Source organism: Esox lucius, chromosome 3, assembly GCF_011004845.1.
Source record: "Esox lucius isolate fEsoLuc1 chromosome 3, fEsoLuc1.pri, whole genome shotgun sequence".
NCBI classification, from domain to species: domain Eukaryota; kingdom Metazoa; phylum Chordata; class Actinopteri; order Esociformes; family Esocidae; genus Esox; species Esox lucius.
This window is the reverse complement of record NC_047571.1, coordinates 265,872-285,970: the sequence shown is the minus strand read 5'-3', so window position 1 is coordinate 285,970 and position 20,099 is coordinate 265,872. Positions and strand designations below refer to the sequence as shown.

Sequence of the window (20,099 nt, the reverse complement as noted above, 5' to 3'; positions counted from 1 at the left end):
CAACCACAGCCCCGCATAAGTGGTGTCACGGTGGTTATCAATTTGGTAAATCAACCCAGGTTTTCCCAATCTAACGACGAGCAAGTTCACATAAAAGGGGCAGTGTTTGCACCATTTGACAATCGCAAACATAGACAAGTCTACCAGAGCCGCATATTTCAGTCAAGAGGAGAAAACAATCATTTTAGAGAAATATGAAGAATATAAAAATATAATTAAGGCTGCCAAAAGCAGGCAAAAGGAAAGTTGGCAAAAAAATGCCACTGTGTAAATGCACAAGTGATAATGCTTATCAATATCACTGCACCATCAAGGCACAACTAGATCTGACTATAATTACAACTGTGCGCTCCATTAAATCAATGTGTTGCTTAGATTAATTATTATGGCGTGTAAGACAATATTCTTTCAGTTGCAACCCTGGCGATGTTAAGCGTCTTGGGAGTAAATGAAAAATGTATATAATAAGTGAAATGTGAAACATCATTTTGCATTTGAATGGACTCCATGGTGGGGAGAAAGATAGTCTAACTGTGACACCTGTGCTGTGCAAATATTTATATATGTGCTGAAAATGAATTACCTTTAATTGTCCAGCTTACTGCTTTTTCTGAAAAACATTGTTGTCCATGTACGGAATGTACCAGTTTGACCAAATGACTCTCCTGACAGTATCTCCTTTATCTGAACATTGATGCTGTGGAATGATTTGCAATTAACAAAATCACTTTCACTCTCATCCAGCGAAGCTGTTATCAGAATATGGGTGCAATCTATGCCACTAATCACTCTGGGGAACACTATGAAAGGAAAATGCTGCATTTAACCCTCTGAGTACTACGCTTAAAATTTTTGGGTGTCACTACTTTTATATTTGGGCTTATAAACAATATGTAATGTAAATCGATCATTGTGTATTTATTCAAAATTACCTCAGCTAATATAAGCATGCATGTTAATGTTCTTATAAGGTAATGTTTTAGGGAAAAATGCACAATAAAGCAAAATCAGATTTTTTCTATATATCATTGAATTCTGACCATAACACACCCATACGGAGTGATACTCCCAATACAAATGTTATAAAACTGTTGACAACACAAATCCTTTCTTTGTCTTTTCGACAAGTTAGCGTTACGCAAGGACACAATGCTAAAACGTTCGCTAATGCTAAGTTAGCATGCTAGCTAAGCTGATATACTGCTACAACCTCTTCTACAGTCAGAATGACCAAATGAAGAAAACAAAATGTATGTCCCACCCAGCAACCTTATGATTGGAACAAATTACGCAACAGATACCTTTCCCTGATTGGGTAAAATAAACTATTCTGCATCGCAACAGCCTTCCATTGGTCAGGTGCACAAGGGTTTGGTTTCATTTGCACAGTATGAAGACAACGAGGAAATGTGCCAAGTAAACACAAAGCGCATCTGCGTTTTCATCCGACTCTCGTTAAAACAGCAAAGAAAACAGAATCTCTCTATTACAAACCGTTTTGAAAATATGTAATACTATGTAATTGTTATGCAAATACTACCCAGGTGTGGGCGCTACCGCCTATTCCGTCCTCAGGGGATAACAGTATAACAGTAAACATCATAGGGTCTATATTATTTATAGATGAAGTAGTCAACGTACGTTATTTTCCACCTGCTATTTCATAAAAGCCCTCTTTAATAGACTGCTTTGGCAAGATGCCTGGGAACACAACAAATGTATCAAGTAGATCAGTTAGAGCAAGAACCACCATGCAAATGCCGCGTTCTCCGCATCATCTACAGCACACATGTAGCAAAGAAACTCTACACTATGCATACATTGGAACTGTAAGGTAAGCAAATGACTTCAATGTGTCGCACTGGCAACATATGGCTCAAGAAGCAGACAAATATATGTAATTACCTCTGCTGAGAATCTATATCTTTCATAAAGATACTCAAAGAAAGCCAATGGGTTTTGTCAGTTTCTAAATATTCTTGCTTTTCTAATGGCTCTTTTCCACTGCATGGTACCGGCTCAACTCTACTCGCCTCGCCTCGAGACCCTCTCATTAACCAAGCACTGAGCTCCACAGGATCTTCTACAAATGGTGACGCCATTTTCAATCGAGAATTGATTGGTCAGTAGGCGGTGCTTTTGTTCGTGTTAATCTGTTATCTAGAATATAACCTGCTCCGGATCAGTTCTGGTGTGCTGCATAAGTTACCATGGCCCCCCTGTCTCAGCCCCACGGTCTTACACTGCTATATTATTGTGCTGGGGGAGTAGGGTCAGTTCTCCTTCCCCGTTATAAATCCATGTAGATCTAAGGAATGCGTTTTAAACATGAGGTCTTGGCCTACACCTGAGGAGTACCAGGCTTGAAAGACCCGTTGCTGTTCCTGTCCAAAGTCCTCCTGGTTGTGTTGCAGATCAAGATGGTACCTGATGATTTCAGCTGCCTGAAATGGACAAGCTGTCCTTGTCCATCTGGTCATGCTTCCGACCTGGACTAGGTTTCAATAGACTCTGGACTCAGCCCACATGCATTTATAAATTATATATTTTTTTACTCTTAATATGTTCACCCGGCACAGCCAGAAGAGGACTGGTCACCCCTCTGAGCCTGGATCCTCTCTAGGTTTCTTCCTAAATTTCGGCCTTCTTAGGGAGTTTTTCCTAGGCACTGATATACAACACTACTGTTGTTTGCTCCTTGGGGTTTAAGGCTGGGTGTTTTGTAAAAGCACTTTGTGACAACTGCTGATGTAAAAAGGGCTATATAAATACATTTGATTGATTGATGGCGATGTAACCCAGTAATAAGTGAACCACCGTGGCAACCCAGGGCTCAACCTGAAGTTAGCTTCCTAACCCAAATCCTACTTCGTAGTATAGGCCTCTATACTATAGCTGACTGGCTATGAAGCTATACTGTAAATACCAATCAGTTTGAAGGTCATCATTAGTGATATTCAAAGCATAGTAGCTACTACCGATGATCCCTGGCCTGCCCAGTGGATGTATAGTACATATGGTGGACATTCTCTCTTAGAGTACAATAAAAAATGCAATGAAAAGCGATCCACTGTCTCAGAAATTCAACCCCCCCCCACCATCCTTCACTTGTAAAACAACCTGCGTTATTCTACGTTGTAAGCTTGCAGAGCCCCTTAACACAAGATAGACACATTTAGCTCTAAAACACCAAGCCCCATCTCCCACCTATACTCCAGATGTTGAACTTTCCCATGCTTTTTCATAGCTCAACACCCCTTACACTCCTCCCCCCCAGATGATTCTTCTTTCTCTAACACTGTGTTCCTTTCTCTCCAGCTCTTTCCTTGTTATCTATTTCCTTCTCTCCCTGTCTTTCTTTATTTTCTTTTGCCAACACACTCTTACTCTCTATTCTTTCCCCTCTCTCTTCTCTCAATCTCTCTTTCTCTACTTACCCTCCTTCACCCTCCTCAAATGCCCCAACCCCATAGGGGGAGTGTTAATGGGCGCCAGCTGGAACAGCTCAAAGTCAAACCCTGGTGCTTATCTAGGGAGGAATCTCAACCAAAATGGCCCAGCGCCTGACTCAAGGCCCTTTGTAAACGTGTCTGTCACTCCAGCCTGACTGGCCCGTGTCATGAGGAACCGTTGACCACCAGGTTTGATGTTCATTCCACAGGACATGCTTTGGACCTCTCAAGGGGAAATACATTTGTCAAAGAAGAAATGTCTCTTTTTTATGTTTAACTTTTTATTTTTATCGTCCCCTCAATTATTTCCTATTCTCTCTGTCTGAACCTCATATTCTCTAAGTCTGAGCCCTGTTTTCATCTAAACCATGGAAATATTGTCTACCTACAAATAATTATTACACAACTTTCAACATAATAAAGCCACCTTTTTATCTTTCATTTAACAAACTACGTTGTCAAACCAGTCGATGAGTATTATTACTTATTACTCCAAAATCCAAACATATCCATGTAATATGGCATATGTTACAGTACATACTATGTTAGGCCCTTGTAAATGCAGGGTGTGGACAAAATAACAAACATCACATGGAAAGGATAGCTATTTTGAAGTAACTAAATCACAATTACAAACATCTGCAAAAGTCACATTATGTTGATTGCCAATCAGCCGAACATATTTGTCAGCAATTAGAGGTCTAAGAATCAACATTTTGAAATTTGAGTTTTCAAAGCAACATGAGGCAACAGAGTTCAACAGAGTTCCAAAGAGACCAAATAGTTTATGCCTGAATTGCATTGCAAGTGCGTTGGTCACAAAATCTGGAAAATTATTCCATGTGTCAAGGGGAACAATCTAAAAATGATGACACCAGATGCTGAACATGGACAAATTGCATCAGCAAAGAAGAAATTGGTCACACCTGACTGACGGGGATAGACGGACACTTAACAGTTGCTCAAAGCCCCAAAAGTACAGCCTAAAAATTAACAGAATTGAATCAGCACCTCTCTGACCCAGTCTCAACCAAAACTGTTTACTGAGAAAGGCCGAAAACCAATATTTGTTGGCCATGATCTTCGGGCCCTCAGAGGGGACTGCATTAAAAACAGGCACGATTCTATAGTGGAAATAAGTAATATAGTGGCTAAGAAACACTTCTGATAACCATTGTCTGAGAACACAGTACGTCGCTAAATCCACAAATGTAAGTTAAAGCTCTACCATGCAAAGAAGCAAGGCTGTAATTAAAATATATACACTGCGTGCACAATCATTAGGCAAGTGAGTATTCTGATTGTATCATTATTTCTATGCACATTTTCCAACTCCAAACCATATAAACTTGAATGCTCATTGGATTTAATCATTTTCAGGTAAAATGTATTGGTGTAATGAGGGAGGTGTCACGTCCTGGCTATGCCCCTAGACATCTTTGCGCTGGGCTGGGGCCATAGCCAGGACCGGACAGAAGCACCTTTACCAAGGTTGGTCTCCCCAATAGGAGGCAGGTGTAGATCGTTGCCTCCAATTGGGGAACTGTCATGGAAAACAAAAAAGATTTCCAAACCTTAAAACATAAATTTTTATACAGTATGGTTATACAATAATATTAGGTCCTACCATTACGCTAATTTCTGGATGGATCCTTCTCGAATCTTCCATCAATGTTTTTCACAACCCTCTGGGATTCGCTCCCCCAACCACTACTCATCATGACTCAGCATATTCTCTGAAATTGAAGGATTTCCTTATCTATGGGCTCACTCATCCTCCCAAGATTTTGCCAAGAGTCAAGGACAAGCTAAAGGTCATTCTGTCCTCAATATGAGATAACAACAACAACAACCACTCATTGCACTGACCATGGGAACAATAGTCGAGCCAGAGCACAGTTCACCACTCTCTCTTAACAATTAAACTGTTTTGGAAAATAATATGAGCCCTGGTTAAATGTTTTTATCAATTAACACTCAATTATAATATAAGAGATCATGTGAGACGTTCTGTCTACTCTTTATCAGGTTAATGTGAAATTTATGAAAATATCCCTACAGAACCTATTTATGTTCTATGTTTGGCCACACAAAGTGTGGTTCATTTTGGTTTTATTTTTGTACATGCTGCCCACAATCACTAGTTGCTGCTTTTGTTTTGTTTCTTTTTAATAATTATGGATTACTGCCATCCTTTTGTCTCTGCGCCTGTGTCCTACCTCCATAACCGTGACAGGAAGGTGTGGCAACAGTGAATAACACCTAATATCAAGGTGTGCATAATTATTTGGCAGCTTTATAACCTCAGGTAAAATGACACCAATCCTGTTTGTAACTTTTATGGACAGGATATCGAGGCGTAGTCGGGGTGGGGAGGTGTTGCAGTTCGGTGGGCTGAGGATCTCATCGCTGCTTTTTGCGGATGATGTGGTCCTGATGGCATCACCGGTCTGTGACCTTCAGCACTCACTGGACCGGTTTGCAGCCGAGTGTGAAGCGGTTGGGATGAGGATTAGCACCTCTAAATCTGAGGCCATGGTTCTCAGCAGGAAACCGATGGAGTGCCTCCTCCGGGTAGGGAATGAGGCGTTACCCCAAGTAAAGTAGTTCAAGTATCTTGGGGTCTTGTTCGCGAGTGAGGGGACAATGGAGCAGGAGATTGGCCGGAGAATTGGAGCAGCGGGGGCGGTATTGCATTCGTTTTACCGCACTGTTGTGACGAAAAGAGAGCTGAGCCGGAAGGCAAAGCTCTCGATATACCGGTACATTTTCGTTCCTACCCTCACCTATGGTCATGAAAGCTGGGTCATGACCGAAAGAACAAGATCGCAAGTGAAATGCGGCTGAAATGGGTTTTCTCAGAAGGGTGGCTGGCTTCGCCCTTAGGGATAGGGTGAGAAGCTCAGCCATCCGTGAGGAACTCGGAGTAGAGCCGCTGCTCCTTTGCGTCGAAAGGAGCCAGTTGAGGTGGTTTGGGCATCTGGTAAGGATGCCCCCAGGACGTCTCCCTAGGGAAGTGTTCCAGGCACGTCCAGCTGGGAGGAGACCTCGGGGTAGGCCCAGGACTAGGTGGAGAGATTATATTTCGACACTGGCCTGGGAACGCCTCGGGATCCCCCAGTCAGAGCTGGCAAATGTGGCTCGGGAAAGGGAAGTTTGGGGTCCCCTGCTGGAGCTGTTGCCCCCGCGACCCGATACCGGATAAGCGGATGAAGATGAGAGATGAGAGAGAGAAAAGTCAAAAATTGTAAAATGCTTTTCAGACGGATGAAACACTCTTGAAATAACTATTGAGGCGTGACCACCGGACAATCAAAGGTTTTGTTGCAAATAATCAACTGTGGTGCAAAAAACACATGGAGAAGAAAATACACAAATTGACTGAGAAAAATTAAACGTGAAGTTACCAGGAACACATTATCCACCAGTGCCATCATATTCCAGAACTGCAACCTGCCTGGAGTGTCCAGAAGTACAAGGTGTCAGGTGTTCAGAGACATGGCCAAGGTCAAGAAGGCTGAAACACGACCACCACTGAATAAGATTTGAAATATACTGTATAGACTGGGCAAAGAAATACCTGAACACAGATTTTTCTAAGGTTTTATGGACAGATTAAATGAGAGTGACTGTTGATGGACCAGTTGAATGGACACATGGCACCACTTCAGTCAAGAGGGGTACTGGTATGGGCTGCTATCATTAAGGATGAGGTAGTTGGACCTTTTTGAGTTGAAGATGGACTGAAACTCAACTCTAGAAGGCCATAAATCTTCATGCAAGACAATGCTCCATCAATGCATCTAAGTACTCCACTGCTTGGCTAGCCAGCAAGGGCCACAAAGATGCCTGAAAAACCTGGCCCCCTTCCTCTCCTGATTTAAATTCTATTGAGAATTCGTGGGCCCCTCTCAAACGTGAGATTTACAATCAGGGAAGACAAAACACCTCTTTGAACAGCATTTGGGAGGCTGTGGTAGCTGCTTCAACTACAGGTGATCGTGAACAGATCAAGAAACTGACAGACTCCATGGATGGAAGGCTCATGGCAGTTATTGAAAAGAAGGGTGTTTATATTGGTCACTGAATATTTTAGAAAGGATTTTTTTTAAATTCATTGTCATTTAGTGTTACTTTTTTGTTACACTTGTTTAATTAGTTCCCTATTAATTTTGCACACCAACTGTTGCCTAATAATTCTGCATTCTTATGTATGCCCCCGAGAAAGATCAAAACTAACTTTTCCTTTGTTTAACATTCAGGTTTGAGATTCAATTACATTTTGGATTGACATAAAGCATTGTGATTGTTCAACAATAAAATAAATCCAAATACTATTTGCCTAATAATTGTGCATGCAGAGCATATTCAAATATGCTCAAAATGTGCCCCCCAATATATTGATGTATAAATAAAATAAAAAATGCTCAATGCTATGACAGGCAACAATGCAGCGCCTTCCAAAATAATAATTAGTCAATGTAAACATTATCATAATAAAACTTAAATTGCCATTATTATTACTATCGGTTCTAGTTTTACCGTTTATTTGAGTTCTGCGTGTGGTTTCTCCAAGTGCTGTTGCCTTAACCCAGCAGAAGCCATTGGTTGACGGCGGTTGGTAGGTACAATCAATGCCGAACACTATAATAATTGACTCTCTCGTCACTTTCAAATTAAAAAGTGGAAAACTAGAATGCAATATCTGTTATGTAGGCTATCGTCCTGTCAATTGTGTTAGTTTTAATATCAACACATCATTTTGTGCTGGAACTTTAATTGTGGAAATAAATAATAGTTTTCTAAAAAGTATCAATAATTGCATGGAGTGTAAACAAAAGTTTTTGGTGAAAACAGGCCGATTTGCAAGTGCTAATCAATAAACCATCACTAACATTATCTATCATAGCAAAGTTATCTGGAAAGTAATGGTACTCATTTGCGTTTTCAACTACCCAGTGAGCAATCGATGGCGGCCCACCGTCGTTTTGCTGCTGGCAGCCCGCAGGAGGCTGTAACATCCTACAGCCACTTTTCTCCTGATCTCAATTTCCATGAGCTAATTTGCATCTCAGGCAGGTTTCCACCAGCGGCCCGACTGCTTTACGCAGGCGGCTAGCTGCCGAAGAGAGGGCATGCGTTGTGATATGCTGTATCTGCTTGTGTTGCCATTTTCTTCCAGCAGAGATGCTATTGTACCCCTTTTATTCTTGATTATTTGTATTAACTTTATTTTAATATTGTTAAATCTTAGTGTACAGCATTTTAGTTTATAAATAAAATAGACTGACTTTTGCACTATTGCTTGTGTAAAGGACCTTTGTTTAGATATGTACAGTAAACACGTACAGCTCTTAAAAAGAGGGACCACCACCCCGGTCTGCCATCCTAGAGGCACTGTCCCAGACCGCCACGCGATGTTGCACAGGCGTGTCAAGCAAGACAGCCCCACAACATCCAGAGACTTGAGGTACTCAGGGCGGATCTCATCCACCCCTGGTGCCTTGACACAGAGGAGTTTCTTGAGTACCTCTGTGACTTCAGCCCGGGTGATGGACGAGTCCACCTCTGAGCCCTCAGCCTCTGCTTCCTCAATGGAAGACGTGACGGCGGGATTGAGGAGATCCTTGAAGTACTCCTTCCAGCACCTGACGACATCCCCAGTTGAGGTCAACAGCTGCCCACCTCCACTGTAAACAGCGTTGGTAGGGCACTGTTTCCCTCTCCTGAGGCGCCGGACGGTTTGCCAGAATCTCTTCGAGGCTAATCACATTGTATGATTTTTAAATAATGAATTTGCATTTTTAAGAAGGGGGACCGGAGTGTGTGTTCCAACTACAGGGGGATCACACTTCTCAGCCTCCCTGGGAAAGTCTATGCCAGGGTACTGGAGAGAAGAATACGGCCGATAGTAGAACCTCGGATTCAGGAGGAACAGTGTGGTTTTCGTCCGGGCCGTGGAACACTGGACCAGCTCTATACCCTCTACGGGGTGCTGGAGGTTTCATGGGAGTTTGCCCAACCAATCCACATGTGTTTTGTGGATTTGGAGAAGGCATTCGACTGTGTCCCACGCGGCATCCTGTGGAGGGTGCTTTGGGAATATGGGGTCCTGGGTCTTTTGCTAAGGGCTGTCAGGCCCCTATACAACCTGAAGCAGGAGCTTGGTCCGCATTGCCGGCAGTAAGTCAGACTTGTTCCCAGTGCATGTTGGACTCCGGCAGGGCTGCCCTTTGTCGCCGGTTCTGTTTGTAATTGTTACGGACAGAATTTCTAGGCGCAGCCAGGGGCTGGAGGGTGTCAGGTTTGGGGACCACATGATTTCGTCTCTGCTCTTTGCGGATTATGTTGTCATGTTGGCCCCTTCAAACCAGGAACTTCAGCATGCACTGGGACGGTTTGCAGCCGAGTGTGAAGCAGTGGGGATGAGAATCAGTACCTCTAAATCCGAGGCCATGGTCCTCAGTCGGAAAAGGGTGTCTTGCCCACTTCAGGTTGGTGGAGAGTGCCTGCCTCAAGTGGAGGAGTTTAAGTATCTAGGGGTCTTGTTCACGAGTGAGGGAAGGATGGAACGGGAGATTGACAGATGGATCGGTGCAGCTTCTGCAGTAATGCGGTCCATGTATCGGTCTGTCGTGGTGAAGAAAGAGCTGAGTCGCAAGGCGAAGCTCTCGATTTACCAGTCAATCTACGTTCCTACTCTCACCTATGGTCATGAGCTTTGGGTCATGACCGAAAGGACAAGATCCCGGATACAGGCGGTTGAAATTAGCTTTCTCCGCAGGGTGGCTGGGCGATCCCTAAGAGATAGGGTGAAAAGCTTGGTCACCCGGGAGGAGCTCAGAGTAGAGCCGCTGCTCCTCCACATCGAGAGGGGTCAGCTGAGGTGGCTTGGGCATCTGTTCCGGATGCCTCCTGAACACCTTCCCGGGAAGGTGTTCCGGGCCCGTCCCACCGGGAGGAGACCCCGGGGAAGACCTAGGACACACTGGAGGGACTATGTCTCCCGGCTGGCCTGGGAACGCCTCGGTGTCCCCCCGGAAGAGCTAGAGGAAGTGTCTAGGGAGAGGGAAGTCTGGGCATCTCTGCTTAGACTGCTGCCCCCGCGACCCGACCCCGGATAAGCGGAAGAAGATATAATTTCAATTTATTTTTAAGGGCAAGAAGGCAGAGTTTGGGGTTTTAGCTCTGCACATGAAGGTAAGAATAAACATTTTGTCAGACACTGTGATTTGAGTTCTGATTGTAAAATAACCAGATATTTAGGACTGAATAATTAACTGTCTGTCTTTACTTTCAGAACATTTGGAGAAGATCAAGCGGCTGACTGAAGAGAATGTCAAGCTGAGGGCACAGCTGGCTCTACAATCAGGTAAAAATAAGACTATAGTTATGCTAGCATGTTGTCTTCATTAAACATTTAATTTGTCTTGAATATCATGCAATTCTCATCATGGTACAAGGGACCTGGTATGAATATGAATGACATATCCAGCACAACCAATTTTTCTGCTAATCTGCAGTACTTTTTTCCTTTTTCTTTTTCTTTACTGCTGCTATGTACAGTGTTATATATGATCGGATTATCCTCTTAATATATTTAAAGCTGTGTGTGAATGTTCTTAAATCTGATCGTAGTTGTAGTGTGCTATGCCACCATTCATAAGCTTATTGCATTGATGTATCTATAGTATTCAATAACTATCGATTGCCGCTAGGTCACACACATACATATATACAGGTGCTGTTCATAAAATTTGAATATCATCAAAAAGTTGATTTATTTCAGTAACTCCATTCAAAAAGTGAAACTTGTATAATGTATACATTCATTCCACACAGACTGATATATTTCAAGTGTTTATTTCATTTAATTTTTATGATTAATACTGACAACTAATGAAAACCCCAAATTCAGTATTTCAGAAAATTAGAATATTGTGAAAAGGTTCAATATTGAAGACATCTGGTGCCACACTCTAATCAACTAATTAACCCAAAACACCTGCAAAGGCCTTTAAATGGTCTCTCAGTCTAGTTCTGTAGGCTACACAATCATGGGGAAGACTGCTGACTTGACAGCTGTCCAAAAGACGACCATTGACACCTTGCACAACGAGGGCAAGACACAAAAGGTCATAGCTAAAGAGGCTGGCTGTTCACAGAGCTCTGTGTCCAAGCGCATTAATAGAGAGGCGAAGGGAAGGAAAAGATGTGGTAGAAAAAAAGTGTACAAGCAATAGGGATAACCGCATCCTGGAGAGGATTGTGAAACAAAACCCATTCAAAAATGTGGGGGAGATTCACAAAGAGTGGACTGCAGCTGGAGTCAGTGCTTCAAGAACCACCACGCACAGACGTATGCAAGACATGGGTTTCAGCTGTCGCATTCCTTGTGTCAAGCCACTCTTGAACAAGACACAGCGTCAGAAGCGTCTCGTCTGGGCTAAAGACAAAAAGGACTGGACTGCTGCTGAGTTATGTTCTCTGATTAAAGTACATTTTGCATTTCCTTTGGAAATCAAGGCCCCAGAGTCTGGAGGAAGAGAGGAGAGGAACAGAATCCATGTTGCTTGAAGTCCAGTGTAAAGTTTCCACAGTCAGTGATGGTTTGGGGTGCCATTTCATCTGCTGGTGTTGGTCCACTGTGTTTTCTGAGGTCCAAGCCTTCTACCAGGAAGTTTTAGAGCACTTCATGCTTCCTGCTGCTGACCAACTTTATGGAGATGCAGATTTCATTTTCCAACAGGACTTGGCACCTGCACACAGTGCCAAAGCTACCAGTACCTGGTTAAAGGACAATGGTATCCCTGTTCTTAATTGGCCAGCAAACTCGCCTGACCTTAACCCTATAGAAAATCTATGGGGTATTGTGAAGAGGAAGATGCGATACGCCAAACCCAACAATGCAAAAGAGCTGAAGGCCACTATGAGAGCAACCTGGGCTCTCATAACACCTGAGCAGTGCCACAGACTGATCGACTCCATGCCACGCCGCATTGCTGCAGTAATTCAGGCAAAAGGAGCCCCAACTAAGTATTGAGTGCTGTACATGCTCATACTTTTCAGTTGGCCAACATTTCTAAAAATACTTTTTTTGGATTGGTCTTAAGTAATATTCAAATTTTCAGAGAAACTGAATTTGGGATTTTCATTAGTTGTCAGTAATAATCATCACAATTAAAAGAAATAAACATTTGAAAGATATCAGTGTGTGTAATGAACGAATATAATATACAAGTTTCACTTTTTGAATGGAATTACTGAAATAAATCAACTTTTGGATGATATTCAAATTTTATGACCAGCACCTGTGTATATATAACTGCCATTCTAGCACTTGTTTATTGTTTATTTTCTTCTTTTTCACATTCAAATACTGTAATTTTACTGTATCTGTTCCTGGACACATTTTCTTGCACTATTTTTGTATTTCAATTAATTTGCACATGTTTATTTTGTATGCTTGCTGTATAATGCATGTTTTTTTGTATGTATCTTGTACAATTTGAAAAATGGTTTAGATTTTATTCAGTTTATTGTCACTTATAATAAATAAAACCTAATATTGGGGCGTGAGGCATCCCGCTGGGTTTAGTGCCGTCAAACCGCATTTTGATCAGGGTATTGTTGGAAGGCATTGTAATGAAAGCAGCCCACCGGCAGCCCGACTGCGACGCGCGCTATAAAAAAAAAGCAGCTGGTGGCCCGCTGGCCAGATGCTTTGCAGAAACGCTCAGTGGCCACAGCGGCAGAAAGCTGCTTGCTTGCTGGGTAACGTTAATGTCTTACGTGAATGATTTTGTATATGTCAGAAATCCCACATGAAATCTGAGTCAAGTGTCAATCATTAATTTCACTGCATGTGTAATTTATGCAGACAGTAGTTTTCATTGATTGCACATTTGTATAGTATACTGAATAGCTGTATTTGCTTATGATAGATAGCATTATTAGTGTTTGTTTGAAAGCAATTTTATTAGTCAACTTTCATTCACAGCGAGTGTCATGAGCATGAGGAAGGGTGGCAGTAACATCAGTTTTTTGGGCAGCATCAGAAAATGAAAGTAACTTAAGAGAGCAGTGAGAAAATGAGTACCAGTCAGATGATAGAAGTATACAGTAGCACAAATTAGTACATTTTTATTGATATAATAATCATTGTTATTCAGATCAGAAATGGTTAGTAATCCATTCCTGAACATCATGACAAGAAAGACCACTTGTTTACTGATAGTATGTAATTAATGTCCTCTCTGGTGCATTCAGAGAAAAGGGAGAGAGAGCATAAGGATGCCGACAGGGCAGGGAGAGCAGGTGTCTTGGAGGTGAGTGAAAAAAGTAGCAAATATTGATGACCAATCTGATATCGCCATGTTGGTGTTTTTCCCGACAACATCATAACCTTGGAAAAACTGAGGTTAGGTTTAGGCACAGGCCCCACTGAGGTTAGATTTATGCACAGGCCCCACTGAAGTTAGGTTTAGGCACCGGTGTCTCTGAGGTTGGGGTTAGGTCAAAGGGTGGGGGGCAGGGGAATATTCTTTGGACTGGGGTAACCAACTAACTACAAGTCACTTGCAATGATGGTCCTGGAGTAACATTAATTATGTTGTAGCAACAACAACACGGCAACATAAGATTGTGTAAATATTGATGGGTAAGAGTCTTATAAATATTTAAAACATTTTTGAATGTTTTTCTGAGGGGAACCCCATACACCCGGCTGATTTGGTCCCCCCCAATGTTGACTCCATGTCTATGGCCTTGCAAAGAATAAACCACATAAACAAGATCCAAAAATGTTGCAGCCTTCTCTAGGCCCTAACTAATTTAAGATGGACTGAGGCAAAGTGGACATGCCATGGGCGACTTGCACATCTGTGAAGGCACCATTAATGGTGGACAATATACATAGGTTTTGGAGCAACATTTGCTGCCATCCAGACATCTTTTTCAGGGAAGGCCTAGCTTATTTCAGCAAAGCAATGCTAAACCACATTCTGCATGTATTACAACAGCATGGCTCTGTAGTAAAAGAGTCCGGGTGCTAAACTGCCTGCCTGCAGTCCAGACCTGTCATCTACTGAAAACATTTAGCACATTATGAAATGAAAAATATGACAAAGGAGAACCTGAACTGTTGAGGAGCTGATATCCTATAACAAGCAAAAATGGGAATGGGAATATATTTCACTTTCATAACTACAGCAATTGGTCTCCTCAGTTCCCAAACGCTTTCAGAGTACTGTCAAAAGAAGAGATGATGTGGTAAACATGCCCCTGTCCCAACTTTTTTAAATGTGTTGCAGGCATACAATTCAAAATGGGCATGCATTTTTCCAAAAACAATAACATTTCTCAGTTTCAACATTTAATGTTGTTTTGCACTATTTTCAATTAAATATAGGGAAAAAAGATTAGCACATCACTGCATTCTATTTTCATTAGCATTTTACGCAACGTCACAACGTCTTGGGAAAAGGGGTTGTAGCAAAATTAATAGGAAATGTAGTAATTGACAAGGTAAGAAATAATATTTTTTTTAATTCAAGAAGTAATTGTGTTCTTCAAACTTTGCTTTCGTTTAAGAATCCTGCATTTGCAGAAATTACAGCCTTGCAGACCTTTGGCATTCTAATTGTCAATTTGTTGAGGTAATCTGAAGAGATCTGAAGTGATCCAAACTTAGATATGTCTGTTTCCTAACACTTTTCCAATCTTCCTTGATCCAGTTCTTTTGCCCATCGTAAACCTTTTTTATAGGCCAGTCTGAGATATGGCTTTTTCTTTGCAACTCTACCAAGAAGGCAATCTTCCAGAGCTGCCTCTTCACTGTTGATGTTGAGACTGATGTTTTGCGGGTACTATTTAAATTAATGAAGCTGCCAGTAGAGGACCTGTGAGATATCTGTTTCTCAAACTAGACACTATTGTATTCGTCCTCTTGCTCAGCTGTGCACCGGGGCCTCCAACTCTTCTTTCTATTCTGGTTAGAGCCAGTTTGCACTTTTCTCTGAAGGGTGTTGTGCACAGCATTGTACAAAATCTTCAGTTTCTTGGCACTTTCTCACATGGAATAGCCTTCATTTCTAGTATGGGCTGACAAGTTTCAGATGAAACTTTGTTTCTGGCAATTTTGGCAATGTAATTGAACCCACAATTGCAGATGCTCCAGATACTGAACTAGTCTAAAGAAGGACAGTTTTATTGCTTCTTTAATCAGCACAACAGTTTTCAGCTATGTTAACATAATTGCAGAAGGGTTCTGTAATGATCAATTAGCCTCTTAAAATTATGAACTTGGATTAGCAAACACAACCTGCCACAGGACTGATGGCAGCTGATAATGGGCCTCTGTACACCTATCTAGATATTCCATAAAAAATATGCTGACAAAACGAGCTTTTCTTTCGAAAACAAGGACATTTCTAAGTGACCCCAAACTTTTGAAGTTTGGCATAGCCAAATCAGCAGTTTGGAATGTCCAGAAAAAGAAAAAAACCACTTGAGTCTTTAGCAATCGGCAACCGGCAACAACAGCAGTTGATGACAGAAAAATCACCTGACCTGTGAAAAATAACACTAATAACACTAAGAACACTAACAACCTCCAGAAGTGTCACAATCTATTGTTCACAGATGACTTCAGCAGCAGAATCACTTGAAGATGCAAACCTCTCATAGCAGTGTCAAAATGTAAAATTATAGATATGTATACAGTACTCTGAGAGATTTAACAGTAAAACATTGAAGGGCGGTTAAGCCTAGTTCTAGAGCAAAATAAATGTCAAAGAAGACTCTCCAATGAAATTTTCAGAGTAACAGAATGAGTTTGAGCAGTAATATATGTTCAGATCCTAGCAGATATGTAGATCATTATTTATTCAAATATTTATATTATAGATAAAAATATATATTTAATTTAAAGATTTAATGAATGAACTACATGAAAATTAATTATTTCCATGACTTTTCCCTGGAAATATTTTAAGTCACAGCCTGTACTTTTGCCTCATATTCATCTTTTAATCATGCCTTCATATGCCTTGAATGTACAACAAAAAAATTCACTATCCAAATACATATGGAGGGCAAAGTATAATTGTTTGTCTGTTTTCGTTAATTGCATTTTTCTCACCATTATGATAACAATATACTACTTTCTTCTGTATAATACTGTCCAAATAGTGCTTAAGCGGGTGTAGTAGCAGTCTTTTCAAAAACAACGCTTTTATACAGACAGAAAGTAATCAACAAAACCTGGGACACCTGTACGAATTGTTAGCATCAACATTCATGGCTTAATTTACTTCTATTGTTGCAGAACAGCAGTTGTTAACCTATTACTTGTTTCCTGAAAAAATGCCTCTTTAATAACTAAATGTATATTATTTTTCAGTTTTTGGTAACGTCAGTTTACCGCTTACTGTTGTACAGGTTATTCACTGGACTTGAACTTCTTATTTCAATACATACTAGAAAGATGGGATTGTTCTAAAACTTCTGACTGGTAGTAGATGTACATTAGATATTTAAGTTTTGCATTGTCAATAAATGAGCACATTTCTAAAAACAAATTTTCACTTTGTCATGGAAGGCTGTGTCATTAACCACTACACCACAGAACTGGATATTTGCTAGGTGTCAGTATAGCCTCTTGTCTCTATCCTGAACAAATCCTCTTTTGTCACTGGTCATTTTAATGGTTAATTGGCCATTTGTGAAAGACGTTTCTTAGTAAGTATACCTCCACCACAAATAGCGGCTATGTATTGCGTTTGCCACTGGCTGTTTTAACAGTGTATTAGCTAGTAATAAGCTTTACCGGTATCTACTAACTTACTGGAATAGTCATAAGAATTGAGCAATTGCTAGCGAGTCTGCCAAACCTATTTCATTTCATGGTATAAGAACGTATTTTTTTCTTTCATGGCAAAACCTACTTTTTTCTTTCATTGGTGAATGACGTTTATACAATAACTATCAATAAAGGCGACGATAACTAACTTTTTCATCATGTGAAAATACAAGAGAATTGTGGAATCTACCAGCAATAATTAAAAAATGTTGTTGCTCTCTATAGATTTGAGCTTAGGTCTTCCACATGTGAGGTCTTTAACCACGAACTGGGGACCTATAGTTCACAAGTCTGCTTCTCTAACCACTATGCTATTTAACATTCGCTCTTCTTAGCCAGCTCCGCTTACGTAGTCCGGCAATAAAACCAATATTAGATTTTTCCTTCTCGAATGTTTCCATGGACCCCTTCCCTTCACATTTCCCTGCAGAGACCTCAAGGGGCCCGGGGACCACCATTAGAAACCTTGCTATGATGTCATACACACACCAATAGCACTCCCCCATTTGCCAGCCATCTAAATTTACAAACCTAAACTTGTTGATGAGGACTAAGTCACTCCCCCGTTCTGAGGAGTGGGTTCAGTTCAGGGTGAAACTGTGTGTGTGTTATGTATGTGTATCCATGTGTGCTAACAGCACTGCAACCCGTCAGACCTCATCGAACCATTGCTGGGAGACATTTCTGGGATACTTGAAAGTATGTGTTCTAATGCCTGCATTAGGCTGTCATATGAATGCTATGAAGTGTCATAACAGGTCATGACAGCAGGGAACAGAATGCATTTATAAGTAAGTCTTGAATGTTGGAGGGTCTGAACCTCAGTATCCAGGTTTCCTGATTAAGATTTGAGGGTATGGAAATATGGGAGAAAATTTTGGAGCTGTCATAATTCTTAACATGTTGAGGATATATTGTCGCTCCTACAGTACCAGTCAAAAGTTTGGCCGCAACCACTCATTTAAGGGCAATTCTTTAGTTTTACTATATTCCACATCAAATGTATGAAATAACACATGTAGTAACCAAAATAAATGGTTAAACAGATCAAAATATATTTTATATTGTAGATTCTTCAGAGTAGTCAACCTTTGCCTTGATTAGCTTTGCACACCATTTTCATTCAAGCAGCTTCATGAGATGAGTCACCTGGAAGACAAGTGTGCCTTATGAAAAGTACATTTTTGGAATTCCTATTTTTCGTCATCAGTTGTTTTGTGACAAGGTAGGATTTGTATACAGAATTGAGACCCTCATTATTTCTGTACAGTAGTAGTCCATTATTATAACAATAACAGCTCAAATAAGCAAAGAGATACAACACCATAATTCATTAAAGACATTAAGGTCAGTCAATCTGGAAAATCTCAAAAACCATCAAGTGCTATAATAGAACTGGCTCTCAGGAGGACTGCCACAGTAAAGGAAAACCCAGAGTAACCTCTGCTGCTTCATTAGAGTTACCAGCTACAGAAATCAGCAATTATTGCACCTCAGTTTGCAGCCCAAATAAATGCACAGAGTTCAATTAACAGATACATCTCAACATCAACTGTTCAGAGGAGACTGAGTGCATCAGGCCTTTATGGTGGAATTGAATCGAATGGACATTAGACCGGTGGAACAGCACAATGACCCAAAACACACCTATAGCACACCTTGGGCTATTTGACCAAGTAGGATAGTGATGGTGCTGCATCATGTGACCCGGCCTCCACAATCCTCTGACTATAACCCAGTTGAGATGCTTTGGGATGAGCTGGAACACAGAGTGAAGGAAATGCAGCCAGTAAATGCTCAGCATATGTGGGAAATCTTTTTCAAGACTGTTGGAAAAGCATTCCAGGGTGACCACCTCATATACGGTAACTAGTTGAGTTAGGTAGGGATTGTTATACTAGCTATTTACTAGCTATTTCACAGTGTTTCCACATTCATTGAAAGCAATAGTTCAGTGTCCAGTTACTCATACAAGTGTATTTCTTTATTTTTCATCATTTACATATTTTAGGATAATAGTGAAGAAATTGAAACTACTGAAATAACGCATGGAATCACAATGTAACCAAAACAAGTGTTAAACTGCTCAAAATGCATTTGTTTTAAATAGGCACCTTTTGCCTTGATGACAGCATTGCAAACATTCTGCATTCTCAACAATGCAGGTACTCACCCAGAATGGATTTTAATTCAAAAGTGTGAAGGTTGGGAGTTCATTTGTGGAATCATTTTCTTTCATATAGCGTTTGAGACAATCATTTCTTTTTGTCAAGATAGGTTTGATATACATTTGGTAATCCATATTATGGCAATAACAGCTGTAAATGCAGAGAGAAACTTCAGTAAATCAACACTTTTAGAAATGAAGGTCATTCAATCTGGAATCTAGAAATGTCTTCCATTGCAGTAACAAGTGCTATGATTAAACTGTCTCTCATGAGGACTGCCAGAGGAAAGGTAGACCAGAGTTACCTCTGCTAAAAAAGATAAGTTCAGTAGAGTTAGCAGTCTCAGAATTTGGCAAATAACTGCACCCTGATTGCAGGCCAATTAAAAGCTTCACAGTGGTCAAGTAAAAGATAAATCTAGGAGAGGAGGTGATTGTGTGAATTAAACTATTTGAACAAAAACAAGATTGGTGCTGCAGCATCACATATCCTGGCCTCCACAATCATCAGACCTCAATCTAATTGAGATGTTTTGGGATGATTTGGAGTGAACGAAAGGCAGCCAACATATGCTTAGCAAATGTCGTAACTCCGTCAAGACTGTTGGAAAATCATTCC

General features: G+C 40.9%; 1 long non-coding RNA gene across 3 annotated transcripts in view; it reads right to left on the bottom strand.

The window, feature by feature from the left end:
* Positions 1-20,099, bottom strand: part of si:ch211-267e7.3 — a 134,390-nt gene that overhangs the window by 100,709 nt on the left and 13,582 nt on the right. The gene's annotated exons all lie outside the window — the stretch shown is intronic.